The sequence below is a fragment of the Mixophyes fleayi genome, chromosome 5 (assembly GCF_038048845.1).
Source record: "Mixophyes fleayi isolate aMixFle1 chromosome 5, aMixFle1.hap1, whole genome shotgun sequence".
NCBI lineage: Eukaryota > Metazoa > Chordata > Amphibia > Anura > Limnodynastidae > Mixophyes > Mixophyes fleayi.
Genome location: NC_134406.1, coordinates 129,266,479 through 129,289,011, shown reverse-complemented (window position 1 = coordinate 129,289,011; position 22,533 = coordinate 129,266,479). Strand labels below are relative to the sequence as shown.

At 43.8% G+C, this 22,533-nt stretch overlaps 1 pseudogene; it reads right to left on the bottom strand.

Moving 5' to 3' along the window:
- Nucleotides 1-17,310: 17,310 nt before the first annotated feature.
- On the bottom strand, nucleotides 17,311-21,694 carry LOC142159477 (fibroblast growth factor receptor-like 1 pseudogene; annotated as a pseudogene).
- Between the last annotated feature and the right edge of the window lie 839 nt (nucleotides 21,695-22,533).

The window sequence follows — 22,533 nt, the reverse complement described above, 5'->3', positions numbered from 1 at the left end:
CCATGGAGATAGGTCGCTCCAAATTCACTTCAGAGGAGAGGGACCGAAGAGTAAAAAATAGACTTTGTATCTATTGTGCTGATTCTACTCATATGCTCAATTCATGCCCTAAAAAATGCCAGGCCCTAACCAGTTCTGGAGAGGTGAAGTTAGGGTCCCTGGAGTCCTCTCCATGTTCTACGAAATTAAAAGTTTGTGCTTTTGATGTTACAGTTTCCTTTGCTACCAAATCGTTTAAGTCCCAAGCACTTATTGACTCTGGAGCTGCAGGAAATTTTATTTCTAAATCCCTCATGAATCAATGGTCCCTACCAGTGATTACTTTGAAAATACCTATTACTGTGACTGCTATCGATGGATCACGCATTATTAATGGTCTCATCACCCAGAGTACGTCTCCAGTAACCCTTCAAATTGGTGTATTACACCAGGACGAAATTTCATTTTTAATTCTTCCTGTTACTACCAGTCCGATTGTATTAGGCCTTCCATGGCTTCAACGTCACTCTCCCCAGATTGACTGGCACACTCCTCAAGTTACGTCTTGGGGGCCTGAATGTCATCATCGTTGCCTCTCTCAAGTCGTTCCTCTCAAAATACAGTAATCCTCCATTTCACCTTGTTCACCGGGACTTCCTCCTCAGTATGCTTCTTTTGCCGATGTATTTGATAAAACTCAGTCTGAAAGTCTTCCTCCTCATCGTTCATGGGACTGTCCGATTGATCTTCAACCTGGCAAAACTCCTCCCAGGGGACGTGTGTATCCACTTTCGTTACATGAAACTCAAGCTACATCTGAGTACATCCAAGAGAATCTCCAGCGAGGATTTATTCGACCTTCTACCTCTCCCGCTGGAGCAGGGTTTTTCTTCGTAAAAAAGAAGGATGGGTCATTACGTCCCTGCATAGATTTCCGTGGACTTAACGCCATAACTATCAAAAATCGGTATCCCATTCCATTAATTACTGAGTTATTTGACCGTATCAAGGGAGCCCGGATCTTTACCAAGTTGGATCTTCGTGGTGCCTATAATTTAATTCGAATCAGGTCCGGTGACGAATGGAAGACAGCTTTCAACACCAGAGACGGCCATTATGAATATTTAGTAATGCCCTTTGGGTTATGTAACGCCCCCGCTGTTTTCCAGGGTTTCATTAATGAGATCTTCCGGGACTTGTTATATGTTTGTGTCGTCGTCTATCTGGACGACATATTGATCTTTTCGCAGGACCTGCCTTCTCATCATCAACATGTGGCAGAGGTCCTTTCCAGACTCCGGAAAAATTCATTATTCTGCAAGTTAGAAAAATGTTCATTCGAGTTGCCCCAGATTCCATTTCTGGGATATATTGTCTCCGGAGTTGGTCTTCAGATGGATCCAGAAAAGGTGAATGCTGTGTTACATTGGCCTCAGCCAACTACTCTTCGTGAAATTCAGCGTTTTTTAGGTTTTGCCAATTACTATAGACGCTTCATTCAAGATTTTTCCTCGATTGCATCTCCTATTGTGGCCCTAACTCGTAAAGGGGCCAATACTAAACAATGGTCCTCTGAGGCTCTTCAAGCCTTCCAGTTTCTCAAAGAGTCCTTCTCCTCTGCTCCTGTTCTTCGACAGCCTGATGTGATGCTTCCCTTCTTCCTAGAGGTAGATGCCTCTAATGTTTGTTTAGGAGCCATTCTCTCCCAAAGATCGGAGCAACAAAAATTCCATCCTTGTGCCTTTTACTCTCGGGGTCTTCTGCCTGCGGAGAAGAATTATACCATCGGGGACAAGGAGTTGCTGGCTATAAAAGTAGCATTAGAAGAATGGAGATATTTGTTGGAGGGAGCTCGTCATCCTGTGACAATTTTTACTGATCATAAAAATTTGTCATATTTACAGTCTGCTCAATGTTTGAATCCTCGTCAAGCAAGATGGTCTCTTTTCTTTTCTCGTTTTGAACTAATCATAACCTTCAAACCAGCTGCAAAAAATAAAAAAGCAGACGCCCTATCTCGAGCTTTTGTGACGTCCTCAGATGTTGAAGATGGTCCCAACCACTCTATATTAGACCCCAAATGTGTTTCTCTGGCTGCTTCTTCCACTAAGGTGCTACCATTTGGGAGAACCCTCGTGCCTCCTGCTCTTAGGAAGAAAATCCTTTCGTGGTTTCACTCTTTTAGTTTTTCTGGACACTCTGGTGAACGCAAGACCTTTGAAATTCTTTCTCGAAGTTACTGGTGGCCTTCTATGAGGAAAGATGTCAAAGATTTTGTGGCTGCGTGTGAATTGTGTTCCCAGTTTAAGACCCCCCGCAGAACTCCAGCGGGTTTGCTTCAACCACTACCCATTCCTTCCAAGCCGTGGACCCATATTAGTATGGACTTTGCTACTGATCTTCCTCCTAGTAAAAACTGCAATACTATTTGGGTAGTGGTGGACAGATTTTCGAAGATGGCACATTTCGTTCCTTTGACCGGTTTACCTTCTTCATCTACTCTGGCTGATTATTTCATCAAAGAAATCTTCCGTATTCATGGATGTCCTTCCGAGATTGTTTCAGATAGAGGAGTACAATTCGTTTCCAGATTCTGGCGGGCCCTCTGTAAGACCTTGGGTATCCGATTATCACTCTCATCCTCTTACCATCCTCAATCAAATGGACAAACCGAAAGGGTCAATCAAGATCTTGAGACTTTTATAAGGATGTTCTCTTCAGCCAACCAAAACAACTGGGTAGATTTGCTTCCATGGGCTGAATTTGCTCATAACAACATGTATCATGAGTCATCTTCTAAAACTCCATTCTTTGTGGTTTACGGTCACCATCCGTCTTTTCCGGAAATTCTTGCCCTCCCTCCCACCCAAGTTCCTGCTGTAGAGACTGTTTGTCAGACCTTCAAAAATATTTGGTCTCAGGTCAAAACCTGTTTAAAGAAAACATCTGCCAGATATAAGTCTTTTGCAGATAAAAAGAGACGGGCTATTCCACCACTGAAAATCGGAGATCGTGTTTGGTTCTCAACCAAAAATATTCGTTTGAAGGTCCCATCTATGAAGTTCGCTCCTCGTTTTATTGGTCCATATAGGATCATTCAAGTAATAAATCCAGTTTGTTTCAAACTTTTACTACCTAAGAACCTTTGTATTTCCAATGCCTTCCATGTGTCTTTGCTCAAACCTCTTATCATCAACCGTTTCTCGGTCCCTCCTTCAGCACCTCGGCCAGTTCAAATTCATCAAGAGGAGGTCTTTGAGATTACTCACATATTGGATGCAAAAATTTTGCGAGGAGATCTTCGTTTCCTCGTTCATTGGAAGGGCTTTGGTCCTGAAGAGCGGCCATGGATCAAAGCAGAAGATCTCAACGCTCCAGCTCTTCTTAAGAAGTTTTATTCCAAGTTTCCGGACAAACCCGGTTGCAGGTGTTCTGTGCCCACCTTTAAAAGGGGGGGTACTGTCACTCACCGGACTGTGAGTGCCATTTCCCGTGTGTTCAGGAACCGTGGCCGTCCGCCACCCTGAGGGTCTGCGCATGTGCAGCCCTTATCAAACCTTCAGTACCTGTTGCTTTTAATTGATTGGATGATCAGGCAACCCTCCCTATTTAAACCACCTGTGATCATTACCTGGTTGCCTGATCTTGGAGTCTCATTCCCCATGAGCCTCTGAAGGTGTTCCTGTGTTTCCTCATGTATTCAGCTCCTGCTGATTCCTGTTTACTGCTATTGTGGTTTCCAGACCACTTCAACTCTCCTGTGTTCATCGTGCCTGTACTCAGCTGATTCCTATCTGATACTACTACCGGACTCCAGTTCGTTTCAACTCTCCTGTGTTCATCGTGCCTGCACTCAGCTGATTCCTATCTGCTACTACTACCGGACTCCAGTTCGTCTCAACTCTCCTGTGTTTAGCGTGTCTGCTCTTCGCTGCCTCTGTTACTACTACAGAGTTCCAGATCGTCTCAACTCTCCTGTGTTTATCGTGTCAGCTCTCCGCTGCCTCGGTTACTACTACAGGGTTCCAGACCGCCTCTACTCTCCCGTGTTCAGCGTGCCTTCTCTCCGCTGCCTCCACCACTACTACTGGATACCAGACAGCCTCAACTCTCCCGTGTTCATCATGTTTCCAGTTTCACTTACTACTGCTTCCTGAGTATTGCTTCGTTGATTCTGGATTACCTGCCGTGCGCTGCACCAACCTGATTACCGCTTCCACCCTCCAGTGGTCTCTCCTCCTGCCGGCGTTGAGCCGTTCAGGTATCCCTGCACATCTCTCTGACAGCCTGCTCTCCTGAACCGCGGTATGCATACTTTCCATTGACTTTGCTTTTGTATTGCATATCCATCTGGACTGAGTTGTGTTCTTCTCCGGAGCCTCCTATCCACCGAAGCTATTGTTACCATTGACTTTGTTTCCTATTGCCTGGATAGCTATTGTAACTTTGTATACTTCAAGTAGCGCTTGTCAGTTATTGTTGTATTGTGGATATCATCGTGGGATCAAGTTCTGTGTGCCCCGTGTATACTCTGCTTTACATTCATCTCCTCGTGCCCCTCCTCACATATATATAGCAGTGGTACAACTTGCTGACGCAGACCACTGACTCTTGTTCCCTGGGACACCAGTTTCAAGTATCCTCTCACATAAGCAGTGGTACAACTTGCTATACGCAGACCACTGACTTCCCCATTACCTACTTTCACCTGGATTCCATCCCTTCACTATAGACAGCGGTACAACTTGCTATACGCAGACCGCTGACTCTCACTACCTCCTCCCTACTCCTGGACATTCCTCCTCACTATAGCAGTGGTACAACTTGCTATATGCAGAAAAGTGACTTTCCTCACGTTTACTTGTCCATCTGGTTCCTCGTGTACATATATCTACTCATTACCAGTTGCTGCTAGTCATAGACTTTCCTTGAGCATTCTCTCACCATCTGCTGATTCTCCTGTTCCATTGTCACCCTGCTACCAGAGAACCATAGTACCAGCTATATTACTCTGGTAAGTCCATCATCTGGTGATATCCTGGGCAAAGACTCCTAGTGCCCGTGACACAGCCCCAGTATTTTCTCCCAAGCCTTACATGAATGTTTGCAATCCTTTCAACCCCGCAATGGGTCTGTTCTAATTCAATATGTGGACGATTTGTTGCTGTGCTCTGATTCTTTTATGTCATGTTTACATGATACTAAATTGTTGTTGCTCCATCTCTCACAAACAGGGCACAAGGTGGCAAAGGATAAATTACAGCCATGTCAGACAAAGGTCAAATAGTTAGGACACTGCCTCACCAAGGGGCTAAGACACCTGACAACCAACAGGATTGAGGCCATACAACACATGACTCTGCTGCAGAGCCAGAAGCAGATTCGTACCTTCCTGGGGATGTGTGGATACTGTAGATCCTGGATCCCAGGTTTTTCTATTCTGGCATTACCATTGCAGGAACTAGTCTCTTCCTCAAAACCAGAACGTGTGGTACACACAGAAGAGACAGAGCAAGCGTTCTTTAATCTAAAAGATTGTCTGACTAGATTGTCTGCATTGGGAATACCTGATTATGAAAAGCCTTTTGAGCTGTACTGTACGAAAGCTGATGGTTGTGCAGCAGGTGTCCTCACACAGAAACATGGTGACGCTAGCAGACCGGTAGCATACTACAGTGCACAATTGGACACTGTGGCAAGATCACTCCCAACATGTCTTAGAAGTGTAGCAGCAACTGCTCTTCTGGTAAGTAAGAGCGAGGACGTAGTATTAGGACATAATTCAACTGTCTATGCACCCCATGCTGTATCAGCTCTGTTAAATTCAGCTCAAACCAAACATGTTTCTTCAGCTAGATTCACAAAGTGGGAACTAGCTCTGATGGCACCCTCAAACATCACCATCAAACGATGTAGCACCTTAAATCCAGCTACATACCTTCCATATGTGTCTCTAGAGACACAAAGGGTGGGAAGTGAGGAGACCCTGGTTGATGATGAGTTAGGCAAGAGTACTGATACGCATAATTGTATGGCACACCTGAACCAGACCTTTACTGCAAGGCCCGACATACGTGACACCCCCTTAGAAAATGTGGTTTTTACATTTTATGCAGACGGGAGTTGTCATAGACAGACAGAGACGGGAGAACTTTGTACTGGTAACGCTGTTGTAGACGATCAGGATGTGGTAGAAGCTGAACCCCTTGGCCCACCTCACTCAGCCCAAGTGGCGGAACTAGTAGCATTAAGGAGAGCGTGTGAGTTGGCAGAAGGTAAATCAGCTAATATATATACTGACTCTAGGTACGCCTTCAGGGTAGTGCATGATTTTGGGGCCCTTTGGCGTCTTAGAAACTTTACGACAGCAGCAGGTACGCCAGTGGCACACTCACAACACATAAAAGGACTTCTGACAGCGATACAGTTACCCAGAACAGTAGTCGTCATAAAGTGCAAAGCCCATACCTTTGAAGAAGACCCGGTGTCATTGGGCAATAACAGGGCGGACGAAGCTGCTAAATGGGCAGCAGGGCAACCTATGACTGTATCGACTGAGACTATGATGGTTTTTCAGACATTAGACATGCAGAAATTAATTGAAATGCAAGATTTGTGTTCCCTGCAGGAAAAGGCGGTCTGGAAGGCGAAGGGATGTGGTCAAGAGTCCTCAGGACTCTGGAAGGATGGACAAGGTAAGCCTGTAGCTCCTTGAACATATTATCCAAGCCTGGCTGAAGCAGAACATGGTCTGACTCACCGGACTGTGCCTCTACGCTGGTGCGTGGCTCTCTAGCCTTCCTGCCGGCACCTGTCCTAAACCGCGGCCGTCCGCCATCCTGATGGACTGCGCATGCGCAGCACCCAAGAACTCTTGTGACTGTTGCTTTTAATCTAATTGGTTGATCAGGCAACTCTCCCTATTTAAGGCACCTGTGCTCATTACCTCATTGCCTGATCTTGAGTCTCATTCCCTGTGAGTCTCTGAAGGTGTCTCCTGTGTACTACTAGTGTCTTCAGTTCCTGTGGATTCCCTGTGCTACTCATCGCTGGTTTCCATACCTGCTACAGTCTCCTGTTTCCTGCCTGTGTCCTCAGCTGGACTCTGATTACCGGATCTACTCACCTGTGGTTCCTACACTCGTCTCTGCCGTTCAGCGTCTCTGCAGTCCCTGCATCTTCCTGTGGACAGACTGTTCTACTGAATAGCGGTATGCCTATCTGTTATTGACTTTCTATGTTTACTCTGCATATCTGCTAGGACAAGTTTCCACTCTCAGCAGCGGTATCCATACCCGCTATAGACTGTTATTGTTACGCTGCATATCTGTTTGGAATTAACCGTACTACTCAGTCGTTATATGCATAATTGTGATTGACTATCCTTTATTGGCCTGCATATCTGTGCTGAGCAAGTCTCTACCAAGCAGCGCCACATACCGTTATAGACTTTGCTGGATACGCTGCATATCTATTGGGATCAAGTTCCTCTGTGCTCTCAGTGTCTGCATCCTATTATCCTTTGTATGCCTCCACTCATCGACACCTGTACACATCCTCACCTATTAAGCAGTGGTACAACTTGCTGTATGCAGACCACTGACTTCCCCGCTACCTACCTGCACCTGGACAAGTCTTCTCACCATAAGCAGTGGTACAACTTGCTGTACGCAGACCACTGACTTCCCCGCTATCTACCTGCACCTGGACAAGTCTTCTCACCATAAGCAGTGGTACAACTTGCTGTACGCAGACCACTGACTGCCTCGCTACCTACCTGCACCTGGACAAGTCTTCTCACCATAGCAGTGGTACAACTTGCTGTACGCAGACCACTGACTTCCCTACTACCTCCACGCATCTGCTCACATCCATCCTGATCTCTGTGTTCAAATCTGCCTTTCCACAATATCAGCTAGTCGCTGATTCACTGACCAAGATTGCTGCAAGTCACTGACTTTCCTATTCTTTATTAGCATTCTCTCTCCATCTGCTGTGATATATGTTCCGCTAGTCACCCTGCTACCAGAGGACCGTTGTGTTAACTTCACTACTCTGGTAAGCCCAGTCATCTGGTGAATTCCTGGGGAAGACTCCTAGTGCCCGTGACAATATGTGCAAACTGGTGAGAGCATACTGGTGTGCTCCTTGATTTTCCTCTCAAGCTGTCATGATGTTGAGGTATTAGTTCATATTTTGATCAAAAGACTTAAGCCTGCATCCCAACGTGAAGGGTACCTCATTAAATGCAGGTCCTACACTGACCTATATGCTTTAAACACCATTAAAATGCAGTTAAAATCAGATGCACTCACCTCCCAGGTATAGGGGTCTAGCAAGGGCTGGCTTGTGAGCCACACCCAAATGTGTCTTAAATAGGCTTGATGGACAGCTGCTATGAAAAAAAGGGAATATTTTAACAAAAAACCAGAGAAAAATAAGCCCACGCTCGGTATATCCCACCATATTGTATGTGGTACCAGCTGCGTGGTAATATAATTGCCCATATATGTATACAAAACAAAAAAACAGTTGTCAGCGCTTATCCTTTAAATTTCATATCTGTGTGTGTCTAGCAAAATGAAAACATGAGGTATTAGTTCATATTTTGATCAAAAGACTTTATATGGACATATATATTGCATACATATATGGGCATTTATATTGCCACGCAGCTGGTACCACATACAATATGGGATATACCGAGCGCGGGCTTATTGCCAAGCAGCTGGTACCATATATAATGTGGGATATACTGAGCGCGGGCTTATTTTTCTTATATTTCCTTTTTGTCATAGCAGCTGACCATTAAGCCTATTTAAGGCACATTTAGGTGTGCTCACAAGCCAGCCTTTGCTAGATGTAAACCCCTTTACCTGGGAGGTGAGTGCATCTGATTTTAACTGCATTTTAATGGTGTTTAAAGCATATAGGTCAGTGTAGGACCTGCATATAATGAGGTACCCTTGACGTTGGGATGCAGGCTTAAGTCTTTTGATCAAAATATGTCATGATGTTGAACCTGGGGACTATGTTATGATCCGCAATTTCTTACGTTCAGGTTGTTTAACAGACCGTTGGGAAGGCCCATACCAAGTGCTGCTGACCAGTACTACATCACTGAAGGTTGCAGAAAGAGACATTTGGGTCCATTCCACCCACTGCAGGAGAGTCAGTAACCTGGAGAAAGTGCGAGATAAAACTGAGACAGACGACACAGATCTGTCACTCGTAAATCTGTTCCGGGAGACCTAAAGCCTGCAGTCAAGACACCTGAACCAGAGACGTTGCATCAGAACTATCTTTCCAGCGATGGAGTGGCGGTTTTTGTCTTTCTTTTGTTCCAGGATATTCCTTGTTTTTACTTTTTCTAGGACATTCTATTTTTGTGAAAAAGGATGGAGGACATAGAAAGGATCTGCCAGTGATACAGATGAGATGGAGATCGAGGAAAAATTACTAGAGTACTCAGAGCAGCCCATTATTAAGCTTGGTCATGGGGTAATGAAAAGGTCTGCTAGCTCAGAAACTTGGAGACAGTGTGAGGGGCTATTGTCTGATGAGTATTGTATCTGCAAGTTCTGTGACTCCCTAGTTGAAGAGAGATGCATCCAGCGATGCCAGTCCACCGGTAATCAGAATGTGGGCGGGCATCCTCTGGAGGATTATCACTCCTTGGTGGGTAAGGTCCTAAACCAAACCGAGAGCTGGGTGTGCTCTCACGTGCCGCAGGGGCAGCATAACATAGGACTAGTGTCATTCCCTTTAAACATCTCCGAAGTACTCGAATTGAGGGGTGGGAGGCCCATAGAGGGGAGGTACAATAACACTAGGTCCCCTAGTCTAACACTTCGACAATACTCTGTAGACAGATCTTTGCTGTGCCTAAATATCTCTCATGCAAAGCGTCTGGAGAATTGGGCAGCTGACCCATCAGATTAGACAATGGCTCGCCACGCTCAATTTAGAGGGAGACTTACAAGATCACCAATAGGCAGGAATGTTGATGGAAGTCACAAATTAGGGCTTATAACCAAACATAAGAAAGTATTGATTGGAAAAGTCTCTATAGATAATTGTAAGAATGTCATCCATGCTGACACGTGTCTTGAGCAAATGGAGACACTAGGCTTGGGTAGTTTTATCAAAACTCTGTGTGATATAATTAATGGGCTTACTGTTACTTATGTTCTCCCTGATGATGTGTACTTTGCTTGTGGAAGAAAAGCTTATTCCTGGGTGACTCCGAGTTCCAAGGGTTTGTGTTTCTTAGCTAAACTGGTTAATGAAATCATGACTATTACTCATGAGGAAATGGTTGGTATTCACAAGACTACATCACCACCATACATACACACACAGTATGAACACCGTGGCAAGAGAAATATGATTCCTGGGGAGGAACCCATAGCTACAAAATTGATTAGTGAAACCGCTGGTTTATAAGTTATGGTTGCTCTAGATCTCACCAGGACCGCTCGGGGAACATTAAACTTTAAATATATACAAGACCTAGCTAAATTGATGGACAATATCACCGAGATGTATGATGACACTTTCAGGTATACTGGAAGGGAGCTACAAGCGTACAAGAAGGAGTTGGTGCAACACAGACTGGTACTAAATTATCTCACCTCTATTACTGGTGGGTACTGTGTGACATGTGCCACCCAGTGTGGTGTCAAATGTTGCATGTACAACACCATTAATACAGATGACCCTAAGGAGGTTATAGACCGGAAAATGGATGAAATTCTGCAACTGAAATGGAAATTTCGAAGAAACCATAATTCTTCGTTATATGAGATCGGGGAAAAGGTGGCAGGATGGTTCTCGTGGTTGAATCCTGTGAAATGGTTCTCTGGTCTGGGGGAGTGGGTACAGGAAATGGTTGCTAGTGTAGGTAAGCTCCTTCTCCTTATACTGGGTGTCATCTTAGCAATTGGTTTATGTGTCAAATGTGTTCCTACTGTGTTGAAGTGTGGAAAACAGTCTTCTAGGAGAAACACTGAGAACGAGACTGAAAGGGAGGTGCAAGATACCAAGATCATGGTCTGTGAAGAAGTGCTGTATAACCCTGAACTTGAAACGGTGATTAGGTGATGGTTTATTACACTATCAAAGGGTGGAACTGTCGAAGTCAGTAAATTGGATAAAGTCATTTCAATTAAAATCGAGCAAACTTGGTTGTCTTTGACTGAAAAGATGCGTATGGCACGCTACAGCGTGGAAGGGCGTACACAGCCGCAACACGTGGCAACAACAGTATTTACGCTTTTACATACATTCGCACCAACACACACATTTGTAAAATAGTACACATTAATGGTAGTTGCAACACATAGTTGTTTATGTCGAAATATAGTAGTGTTTATGTGTAATATTATAAGTTATATGCATATTAGTGATACATATGGTTCAGGTTAAAAGAAATGTGTCATGTCTAATATCATATGGATCCTCTTTACATCAGCAGCTGTTCGGTGCATTCAGCGAAGAGATCGCACATTGCATACTCTAGTTATTGATGTTAGGGAATAAACCTTTAATATGATATTAACTGTCAAATGCAAATGGACTGATTGTAATTGGAGTGTGGTGGGAAGAACAGAGCAGTTTGGCGGGAAGAACAGAGCTCATCCCCTGGAGAGACCCCCACCTTTGGATTCCTTAGATTGAATCAGCCTATGATGTTTAACCCCCTGGACCATCCTGATGCCTGGACCAATAGAAGCAAGCTTTACCACCTGCATTGTTTCACTGTATCTCTGTTTGCATATAAGTAGTAGCTCTCATGTAGTGTTCAGTCACCTAGTCCACAGACTTCAGGACTGAATGACTGTTCACTGGATCCAGAGCGCCTGCGATAAGTAACGGCTGTACTTATTTTTATTTCGCTTGAATTATTCTACTACTTTTTGAGAATAAATATTTGTGCGTTGGAAACACAAATCGAGATTCGACAATCGTTATTGGATAGCGACAAAACGCTCATAACAACAGAGATGCATATCTGTATGCCTAACTTCTAGCAACCTCTCCACCCTTTGTGCATACATATGAAGGCACACTTTGTAGAGGAGGCAAAAAGCAGATATGCATTCTAAATAAAAAAACATGAATCATTTTTCCACACAAAAACTGTCTGCTTAACATTAGCAGCTTCTATACACATAACACCAAACCCATGACTGTTTCTGTAACTCATGTATCCCTGAGTTTGTTTTATGTCAAAAAATATGTCTTAGCCCCATTACTGAGACTGTGTCTATGTCTTTTTTTATCTCTACAAGAGCAGAGAGAGAGAGAGAGAAGATAGAGAGATACTAGCACAGATGTAAAGAATGAGAAATAAAGCAATGAATAATATGAATACAAAGATTTGAATACAAGGGTTTGAAAACAAACATACATGCAGAAAGGGAGATTTTTACGGCAAAAATGACAGCTGGATTGTACTTTATGGGAAAATGGCTGTATTACTTCCACTAATCCCCTTAGCTGTTTGCTAAACTATGGCCCCTCCCCATACTTGACTTACATCTTACATTAACCGTGCAATCCAGTGTCGTCCGTCATTTTTTCATTAAGAACTCGGTATCACATTGACTACATACCTTTGCAACGGACTTCCTGACTTATGACGGAGAAATGTAAAAAATTAACTCTTGATGACTCATCTGAGATACATAATACGATATTTTGGAGCAAAGTATGTACATATTTCATTTTTGGATAATGATTCTTAGCCAAACAAATTATCATAAGTCACTGCAGCCTAAAACAAAGAGTGTTCCAATGATCCATTGTTAATTAGTCTTTCAAGAGTAATTTTTCTATTTCTCTATCCCACCCCTTTAAACACTAAGGGCTAGATTTACTAAACTGCGGTTTGAAAAAGTGGGGATGTTGCCTATAGCAACCAATCAGATTCTAGCTTTCATTTATTTAGTACCGTCTACAAAATGATAGCTAGAATCTGATTGGTTGCTATAGGCAACATCCCCACTTTTTCAAACCCGCAGCTTAGTAAATATAGCCCTTAGTCTATATTTCTTTTGTGTACCCTTTATCTGTGAGAAAAAAAACAAAATAGTTATCTTAAAACAGCAAACGAAACAAACATTTCCATTCTTTACCATCGGCCAGCGATTAGGAAAGCAAGCATGTGACAACATAAAACAAACAAGCAAAATCAACAAAGATTACTTTAAATCAGTTTTTTTCTTCTAAACTTGCACGTTAATACTTACCACGGTTTTAACCTTTACCTTGCCTGGTTGTAGGACTACATTTATAACCTGACTTTTTGAGCTGACTATAGTTCTCCCTCAAAACACTTACTGTTGTGAGGTGTGCAGATGCCTGTTGGAAAACCTCGGTGGGTGTCTATGTAATTCCCCCTTAGGTGGCCCAAGTCTATTTGTTTCCGCTCTTGTCATTGTACAGCCCCTTGCTTGATGTCCTGTTTTATGGCATCTAAAACACTTCCTCAACTTATGTTGTTTCTGTTCCTTATAGAGGTTTTTATAACTCTGAGGTTGTGAATGTAATTTTCCTAAAGCCTGGATACCCACCATCATTAGCCTATCACTTTGCGCTTTTTCCTTCTTACATATATTTTTATCATGTTCTACAGCATGCTCTCTGATTTCATTTACCGTGAGACCTCTCCAATTAGGAAAAGAGGTTTGTATCCAGGTCCTTAGATCCTCCTGGAGACCATCCATTAGTACTGAAACAGCTACCTCCCTATGATGTGGATTCTCCCTTATATCTGGTATCCCTGTGTACTTAGTCATGGCTGCTAGAGCCCTGACGAAATAGTCAGTTGTAATCTCACTACCTTTTTGTTTGATGGTGAAAATCTTTTTCCATTCCACTATCACTGGAAAATATATGGCCAACTGTGTGATTATACGTCTAATATTGTCCTGATTATCATCCTCGGTTAAGGATTTATCCTCCTCCAACATACAATCCTTAATGAACTTTTGTATGTCAGTATCGAGAGGAAGACAGGCTCTAAACACCACTCGCCAATCTTTATTAGTAGGCTCATGTGCATTACCTAAATGTCTAATAAATTTCTGACACTTGGCCAAATCTTTTCTAGGATCAGGGAAATCAGACATAATTGTAAACAGATCAGACCTAGTCCATGGAAAATGCGTCACTACATGTTTCATGGGAACTACACCATCTCTGTCCGCTTTCCCATTGGGAACTGCTGTTGTGCAGACAGGATGTAAGTCTACCAAATCACTATGTTCTGAACTAGTTGCTGGAATTGCTGTTGCAGTACAATGAATGTCTCCCCCTTTGTTAATCTTTACATTATTCTAACCAATTTCAGCCGCTGCCCCTGCTGGTGGGATTGTTCCTTCTCTTTGTCCTGAAACATTACTTTTAACATTACTTAAAACAACATACAAGTTACTAGTTACAGTGTTTACATTTTTGGTATTAGCTGTACTTTCCGCCCCGACCGAATTTGTCGGGGGCGTGCGTGCAACGCACACTCTAGTTCTCATATCTGTTGATCTAATCAACCATACCTTTTCTTTTACATTATTTAGTACCTCTGTATTAAAACTCCCTATTGTTGGGAAAGGCCTGCCACAATCCTCGGTCATCTTGACCCACGTGTCGCAATACGACGTTGCGTATGCACCATATTTCTTACACATAAGAAATCTTGCTGAATCAATAAGGCCCTCCTTAGGCAGTACATTGGCCATCTCTCGCGTCTGCTTAGCAGCCCTGTTAAACAATAGGGTTCCAGAAATATCACAATATCCTGCCACAATACAGGGTTCCAGAAATATTACAATATGCTGCCACTACTTTCAACACTCTGCCACCCGCAATCTACCGCTAGAGAGCCGCGTCCACTCGCTTCCTCTTGTCTTAGACAAAGACCCCTAATACAGAAATATCAATGCGAACTAAAGGGTTATCAGCTCCTCAATTACCCCTGACTCTCCAACAAAATCTGCTGAGTTTATTACAAATGCAGCATCCGGTAAAGTCAATTACCGGCCTTGCCAACAGAATACCTCCCCGTGCTCCCAAGTCGCAATCACGGCTTTCCTTGCCGCGCGGTCCGATCGCAACGCTTAAAGATACTAGTTATAATTAAACGATGCGAATACTCTTGGGTGCACATCACGAAAACTTGCTTTGCTTTTGCCACCGGTATACCTGCCTTGTATACCGTACACCAGTTGAGCACCTGCCTCATCAGACAGCAACTGACACTCTATTAAACAATAGATCAAACCTTAGTGTATTTAAAGTCACCAAATCACACGACATACACCTTTTCTGCGCAGAAAATTAAAGTTCCCAACAATAGTAATAATGTCCCAGAGGTTTTAACAAGTAATTATACTATGCATGTATAACAACTATCAAAAGATTGTTTAACCACGTGGCAATATTACCGGTACACATACGCAAGGCAGGAAGTACACATACCCTATGCAATGCAATACCCTTTAAAACGTAAAACGACAATAAAAAGAATTTTTTTTCTTTCTTGTCCCTAGATTCAAGTTAGCATTCCTTCAGATTATGCAATAACGGACATTCGGTTTCGCAACACAGAGTGAACCACAGGTCTTGAACACATTGCGTTCTTTCCCGTATGAGATGCGTCCGTTAATCCACCCTTTGTTGAGGAACCGAAAACCGTAAGCGTTGCATACCTGCCGATAACGTAACCTCCAAACTCAGAGCCCCCAAATTATTAAAGTAATTCTATTGTTTTCAAATAAGCATTGCATAGGCGATTGTATTGTGTTTCCGAAGCACAAAGTAATTTATTTTAGCAGATGCAAAGTTTAACAATTCAATACATTATTATTATATAATACAATAGAGTACAGCCAATACCAAAAGATACATACATACAGCTGCGTTCGCATGCGCTCGCACTGCGCTACCACGGGTACCAGTGGACAGTAGTTCACCCTTGAATACTGTGGTCAGAGTAGACTGAAGCTAATAGGAGCGCAGCTATGATATATATACATTCAGTGTTACAGAGTAAACAATGCAGATGACGTGGCTTGCTTCTATAGGTCCAGACGTCAGGTGGGTCCAGGGTAAACAGGTCATAGGCTAGTTTAAACTAAAGAATCCAAAGGTGGGGGTCATCACTCCAGGGGATGTGCTCTTTTGTTCCCGCCACGACTCCAGTTGCAACTAGTCTATTAGCATTTTATAGTCAGCATCATATTAAAGGTTTATTCCCTAACATCAATAACTAGAGTATGCAATGTGCGATCTCTTCGCCGAATGCACCGGACAGCTGCTGATGTAAAGGGGATTAATATGATATCAGACATGACACATTTCCTTTAACCTGCACCTTAAATAACACTGAGGTTTACATATAATCATAATATATAAACTAATAATAAACTAAATTCTATCTGCTCATAAATCACTGTAGAATAGATTCAATATGAATATGAATTATATAAATAACTAAATGTTGTAATGCGAGTGTGTACGTGCGTATGTTATCGTGCGATCGCAGTATGCCACGTGTAGCGTGACATACTGAGTGCAATCGACCGATAAAACAATATTAACCAATATACTTTCGTTCATCTAATTATACGACTTCGACAGGTTAGAAAGAGGGGGAAAGCAAATGGGGTGTGACCTGGTGGGATCTATAGGTGGTGTGGTGTAACCTGGTGGAATCTATAGGTGGTGTGGTGTAACCTGGTGGGATCTATAAGTGGTGTGGTGTTGTATGTGTTTGTTACTTATTTCTTAATCCTTTAGAGTGATGAAGTTGTCGGGAGATGTTCCTCTCTTTTGGTTCTTTTTCTTTCTGTTCTTAATTCGGTGGCATGGTCCTGTAGTGGCTAGTTTTTGGTGTTCTTTCAGAGTGAAGTGTTTGCTTGCTGATATTCCTCTTGTTGGGTATTGGTGCACTTGTTCCGTTTATAAGTCCTGAAGTAGATTGTCCTGTTGCAGAAACAGATGGGGGATGAGTCACAGAATGGGAGTGGTGTTTTGGATCTCCCTCAAAAAAGATGAAAGTGATGATATTTATTTCTCTATGTTACAAGAGCAGTTGAGGATCAGGGAGATGTATTGTGCAGATGTGGTGGATAATGGGAGATATCTAACAAGTGGAAAAAAACAATAAAATGGTGATGGTATCAGTAATAGGGCACAATGTATATTGGTTAGGTACGTGTGGCTAGGTAGTGTGGAGGCAACTATAGTACAGGTCACATGGGGTGAGCCTGATGTCTGAAGGATAAGCTGTGTACCCTGCGCAGGGAATCTGCTGCCGAGTGGCTGCGCTCAACAGAGCTCCTGATGTAATAGGGAGGGCAGGAGCTGGGTGACACAATGCTGCTGGTTGTCGGTGGCTTCAAAATCCAAAGTTTTTTCCTGGTTGTGGACTTCATTAGGGATATGATGTAAGTGACTGTGTAGTAGGAAAGGCGTTGTGTAAATAGCTTATGGGAGGTGGAGGTGGGTGTGTGTGGGAGGGGGAGGTAGGTGCATGTGTGAGGGGGAGGTAGGTGCGTGTGGGAGGGGTAGAGGGCGGGGATCAGAACACTCTGTATTTAAGAGTAATGGTGGAGGCAGGAGTTGTGGGAGGGGATCCTGATGATGTAGATGTCTGTGTATGGTAAGCAGCAATTTCTAAGGGACTCCATCAGTGTCTTTGGTAAGGACAGGTGGGTCACTGCAGATGTGAACAGAGGACTCGGACCTGCTCCATTGTTATATCATGTCGGAAAGACTGTCAGTCATCACCTGCACACAGTGTAATACAGTGTATTAGGGTATATGAGGTGTGAAAGCCCTATAGGAGATCATACATGAGGTGTAGGAGCAGCACCTTACATTGCTAGGATTAGAGGTACAGTTCTGGACCTACTGGTTCCTAACTTATGGATCATACTATCCAAGTGTTCATCATCATTTATTTATGAGGGGCCACCAAAACCGTAGAGCCGGACACTCATCTTACAGATATGACACACTTGACTACAATAAATATTAGGACTGATACAGATAATAACAGTGACATAAATACAATTAAGCATAATAACATTTCCATGGGTGGCCTCAAGCCTGCATTAGTGCAGGATTGACATTAAGACATGAAAACAAGGTTGTACGAGGGAGATGGACATGAGGATGTGAACTTAACATTAAACTGTATGCTGTGCCAGGGAGTGTGGGGCTAGTCTCCAGCACTAGACAAGCTATGTATTAGTGGCACTTGGTGAGGGGGTGGTTGGGTAGAAAATGATAGTAGGGAGGATGTGGGGTAATGGGGGTAGAAGGAGGGGGATGGGAGCTAGTCTCCAGCACTAGACAAGCTATGTGTTAGTGGCACTTGGTGAAGGATGGTTGGGTAGGAGGAGGTGATAGTAGGGGGATATGGGGTAAGGAGGGGGTGGAAGGAGGGGGATGGGGCTAGTCTCCAGCACTAGACAAGCTATGTGTTAGTGGCAATTGGTGAGGGGGTGGTTGGGTAGGAGGTGATAGTAGGGGTAGATGTTGGGTAATAGGGGGTAGAAGGAGGGGGATGGGGCTAGTCTCCAGCACTAGACAAGTTATGTGTTAGTGCCACTTGGTCACGGGTGGTTGGATAGAAGGTAATAGTAGGGGGGGATGTGAGGTAATGGGGGCAGAAGGAGGGGGATGGGGGCTAGTCTCAAGCACTAGACAAGCTATTTGTTAGTGGAACTTGGTGAGCGGTGGTTGGGTAAATGATAGTAGGGGGGATGTGGGGTAATGGAACGGGGCTAGTTTCCAGCACTAGACAAGCTATGTGTTAATGGCACTTGGTGAGGGGGTGGTTGGGTAGGAGGTGATAGTAAGTGGGGTGTGGGGTAATAAGGGTAGAATGAGGGGGATGGGGGTTAGTCTCAAGCACTAGATAAGCTATTTGTCAGTGGCACTTGGTGAGTGGGTGGTTTGGTAGGAGGGGATAGTAGGGGGGATGTGGGGTAATGGGGGTAGAAGGAGGGGGGTGGGGGCTAGTCTCCAGCACTAGACAATCTATGTGTTAGAGGCACTTGGTGAGGGGGTGGTTGGGTAGGAGGTGATAGTAGGGGGATATGGGGTAATGGAGATAGAAGGAGGGGGATGGGGGAGTGTCATGGTGTGTGAGCCCCTCTGTAGTTATGGGGTGTAGCTGGTCTGGGCACGAAGTCTCTCACAGCTCTGCCATTATAATAACCAGCTCTGCTATTACTAACAGTCTTCTTCTGACTGCAGCATGGAGCACAATGAGGATTATATAGCAACTGATGTGAGAGCTCTCGCTGAATATGTGAATTCCTGATCACCGGGAGGCTGCACATTAACATGGGGTAACTCGATGGGTTAATTCCCGCTATCTTATATATAATCATAGTGAGATATTACCTCCGCCTTGTACAGGGCCCGGATGTCGCGTCCAAGTTCTATGATCGCGTCAGAGAGATCATGTGGCCACGCCCCCTGTGCTGTGTAAGTTGTTGTCAGTGGCGGAGGTATTTCTGTAAGAAATACAGTGTGTCTGGGGGAATACGGGGAAATGGCAGTCGCTGTCCTGCACTGATGACAATACAGTACTACTAATTAAGTAAGTGGAAATGGATGAGGGGAGGAAGTTTCTGTATTGTATTGACTCCGATCATTGTGCTCGGTCTAATTATAGAATTAGCTGATTTTCCCAGCTAATCAGCTAATACTATAATTAGACCTAATGCAACGAGCTTAGCTCATTGCGTATCGGAGCTCCTACTAGGTAGGTGCTGTGAACGGCGGTCCTGATTTTCTTTTTTTTTCTTCAATCAAGAAAGAAGAATCGGGAATATTACAAATATGGGGCCCTCCTGGCTGAAGAACTGAAGACTGCAATCAACAATGGGGCCCCCTGGGCAGAAGAACTGAAGAAATTTCAAGCATGGACTTTTGGAAATTACAAATATGTTTTGGACATGGTCAAGCAGGAATTTTGGAATTACAAATTTATTTTGGACTTTGTCAAGCATGGACTTTGGATACAAATTTTTTTGGACATTAGTGACAATCATTTTTGGATTGAAAACTGCTGACAAGACATGAAAACTTCAGTGGTGAGTATAGGGTATTTATTATTTTTACTAAAAATATATGGTATGAATGAGGGTGTTTACTGTCTTTATTGTGGGTTTATTATTTTTATTAAATGGATGTGGTTTTAATGAGGGTGCTGTGATTTTGTAAAAATTTTCTTTTGTGGAACTACAGGTCCCAGCCAGCTGTGGGTGTCAGGGCATGTTGGCACTTGTGGTTCTCCAAGTGCCAACATGTCCTGGCTGCCATGGGTATGCTGGTGCTTGTATTTATGCAAGTAGCAGCATGCCCACACTATTTAGGGCAACCTGGCTGGCTGGGACTTGTAGTTCCACAAAACAAAATGGCGTCTGTTTAATTTTTTTACTCTTAAATCGCCGTTATTACCCTACACCCACCGGCCAGGGGTGTAGGAAGAGCCCTAGAGCTATCAGCACTGGGCTGCGTGTCCCTAGGGGTGGGACCCGCTTGTTTTTTTTGGCGGACCCCACTCCCTAGGCAATCCAGCCCAGCGCTGAACAGCCTGGGGTTGGTTAGTCAATATGGCAGGGGGCCCCCTGCCGCATGTCCCCCTGCTATAGTACCTCCAACCCGGCTGGTTTGCCTAGTGCTGGTTCCTTGAAAATAGGGGGGACCCCAAGCAAAATTTTTCCCCAATTTTCATGGAACCAGCAGTGGGCTGGCAGCACTAGGGTTAATACTGAATAGAGGGGGGACCCCACGTTTTTTGGTTTTTTTGAGGTACTGCTGAGGAAACAAGTTTTTTACGTATGGCTGATAATACTGGTAGTGAATGTGTTGATGCTGGTGAACTTTGCTTTCTACGTGAGAGTGCGTATGAGTGTGGATCTCCGTATAAATCTTTGGGTATATTTTTGACATCACTCCGTTAATCAAAAGAGGTCCTTGGGAAAGTAAATGTTGCTGTTGGGTAACATATTCCTCATAGTTTATAGAGGAGATACAGTCTTTATCCATTGGCTGTGGTCTGTGGACGGCCGCCGCCATCGGAGGAGGAGAGCATGGTTTCTTCTTGGTCTGGCAAAGCCAAAGGAGAATTGTTCTGAAGATGAAAACTGCTCCGGCTGGAAGACCAATAATCAACGACCATGGGAGACTGCTGGGCGACATACTAACAGGAGCAATTGGAGGCATTGGATCTGGCAGCACTGTCAGAAAGGCACTTTTGAAACTGTATCCTATTGTGTTGACACCGAGGCAAATGTACATCCCAGTATCCTCTTTTTTAGCCTGCATAATAAGTTTATTGAAGTAGAAACCGTCAGGCCGGGACCAATTGTTTCCAGTCAGGAGAATAATAAAATTCTGCCCACTGACGTCGATGGTGGAATTGTTCTCTGATCCATACTCCACTCTCTTTAACTACTGGATCATTGGCTTCACATCGCTGCGGACCTTACACTGGAAGGATGTGGTTCCCCCAAAGTTCACTTTGGTGTTTATCTGTCAGTATCGGCTTAGATCTTGTTCTCTAGATAACTGCCATTTTGTATGTTGCGTTGATTTGTCCCACTCTGTTGGACACTTGACATGTGTATTTCCCGCTGTCTTCTGGCTTGAGGCTTTGAGGTTGAGGTAAGAGATCACGAGTTGGCTCCATTTCAAGGCAAAGGAGGGTTGTGAAGTGAACTTCAATTGAGGGTGAGCGTGTGACAGCAGCAGCAGCAGGTGGAGAAGAGGGGCAGTGGATAACAGGAGGAATGAAAGAGGGGGGATGACAGTGATCAGTGCAGAAAACTTAGAGCACTTTTAAATTTCCCGCCCCCCAGCTCAGTGCAGTGAATAAATTAACTGACATCACTGAGGGGCGGGAAATTTAAACGGGCTTTGATACACAGCTCTGGCACCGCTTGGAGGGATTAATAAACTGTGAAATGAGAGCGGTGCCAGGGCTAATACTAGTATAGTGTGCCCCCCCTCAATCCCAAAACCCCAGCAATCCTCCCTCTACCCCCCAAATGTGGCTAATTTCTCCTGCTCACAGAATATTTTTTCTTAGCGAGAGGTCAGTCAACCATGTTTGTGCTCTCAAGTGAAGCCATTTTCAGTACACGCAGCACAAGACTCTATTTGACATGCGCAACGTTATGATCTTTTCTGAAATCCCCTATATTTAAAATGGGGCATGTTTTACCAAATTGTAAAAAAACTGTAACTTTCTCAAACTTGTGAAACCTCAAAGGCACTCCTCAGCCCTAATAGCTTTCTAACAAAACTTACCGCGCGTCTTTAAACGCCCTGTACGCAGAGTTACGCTCTCCCAAAAAAAAAACAGAAAAACAGCGACTTTTGCAAAATTTTAGATTATTCCTAAATTGTCATTTTTTATTCTTTTTTTCTAAAATTTCACATGCGGCACCTGTGGACAGTTCTCCATTCGCATGCCAGATTTCAGTTTAATAGCTTTAACACGTTTTAAGATGTAGACCCTCAAACACC